Source organism: Urtica dioica, chromosome 2, assembly GCF_054948205.1.
Source record: "Urtica dioica subsp. dioica isolate 48M chromosome 2, U.dioica_male_clone48M_v1_H2, whole genome shotgun sequence".
NCBI lineage: Eukaryota > Viridiplantae > Streptophyta > Magnoliopsida > Rosales > Urticaceae > Urtica > Urtica dioica.
The window spans coordinates 24468207-24470079 of NC_142757.1; positions in this window are offsets into that span (position 1 = coordinate 24468207).

Here is a 1873-nt window from a genome sequence, read left to right on the forward strand (position 1 = left end):
AGTGCGCCGTGAGGTGGGAGGAAGGTGGCCTTTCCTTTGGTCTCGAAGGAGATGTCGCTTATGGGGCTTTATCCCGATTATGGCGAAAACTCCTAAGATTCCTCTGGAATTGTCGACCGCGAGGGGCGTGGTCGATTCTTAGGCGAAACAAGAATTTACAACGATCAAGTAATAAATTACTCGAGAATGGTCGTGACTCTCGAAGGGCTTTGGAAAATGGCCGTCCTCTTCAGTGACGTGTCTTCGGGGAGCCTTCTGGGATGGTCTCGGGGATCAGTTTCTAGGCCAAACGAGAATTCATGGTGATCAAGTAATGGATTACTCGATAAAGGCCATGTTTCTCGAGAGGGTTTGGAATAAGACCATCTTCTTAGGTGGTGGATCTTCTAAGGTCTTCGAGGATTTTTTTGGGGTTGATTCCTTGTCCAAACGAGAATTCGCGATTATCAAGTAATGGATTGCTCGATAATGGACATGTTTCTCGAGAGACCTTAGTGTTAGGAATATTGCCCACTGAAGATAAATGATTATTGAATTCGATAAGAAGAACACTGTAGCATTTATGATTAGTGGGTCGAATTCTGATATTAATATATAGAATCAATAACAACTATCCCCATAGCCTCCGTATTAAACTGGATTACATGCTGGGCATCTAAGTTCGGGTGATATGCTAAAACATGGTCGATGATTGATACATGCCTAGGAAGCTATATCTAAAATCATATGTGTGGGACACTAAGTGAAGGCTGATCACTTAATGGGAGCATTCTACACTTTTGGTAAGTGTATCACCTGGACAGACCTTGCCTGAGATGTGACGTTTAAGCACCGTTACGACACACTAGCCGATGTCACTATGATGGTCATAGTGAGACTTGATCTAAATCCTGAAGTGTTCATGGACTTCTAGGTCTTGTTACTTAGTTCTTTGATTCATCACGTTAAAGGCCAATTGAGGTTGCATAAACAGATGTTTTGGGAACTTGGGACTTGATCGTAGAAGGGAAGTATTTCACATATACAGAATCCAGCCTTCCTGAAAGAAGATAAATGTTCTCTCACCTAAGGGTTGTTTCTAGAACCGATAGATTGTCGGCACTCTCGAAGTAAGTGACGTTCGAGAGAATCTTTCGCTGGGGAAGCAACAATGCTTAGGGCTTATATGTATGAGAAATGTATAACATAATAATTGACCTTTTCACGATACGGGTTGAACCTGGAGGATCTTGATCACGTACTGACTATATCAGTGGACACTCGTCACGATGAGTAAATATAATTCTAGTATTAAAGGAGAGTTCAGTCTTAGCTTACACGGTTGAGTATTGACTAAGATTAGACGAATCGATCGAAAAACAAAAATGACTTTTTTCGTCTTTTTGATCGGATTTGTTAAGCTACTAGGTCTATAGTCCCCAATTCTGCTTCGATAAAGACGAATAGGAACTTTCTAATAATAATGTTTTTATTATAATCTCACATGTTGTAATATGATTAGCAGCATACATTCGGATATTTGTTTATTTGTCGAATTAACTATTTATAGTGGAATTAATTATTTGTTGATGGATCAAGTAAATAATTAATTGAATTTTGAATTGGGCCTTATGGCATTGCAAAATTTGAAATTCCTTGGCCCATGGAGAAGCAATTAATTTGTCCATACCCACAGTGGGTATATTGGGAAAACGCCCAAAAACGAAATCTTTTGCTCATGGGCACATGAAATTCGAAACACCCATAGTGGGTATATTGGGAAAACGCCCAATTTTTCTCTTTCTTGATTTAAATAAAGAGAGAATAATATTTAAAAGGAAATAAGATATTTGCATTTATTCTCTCTATATTTAAATTCATAATATCTCGGAGA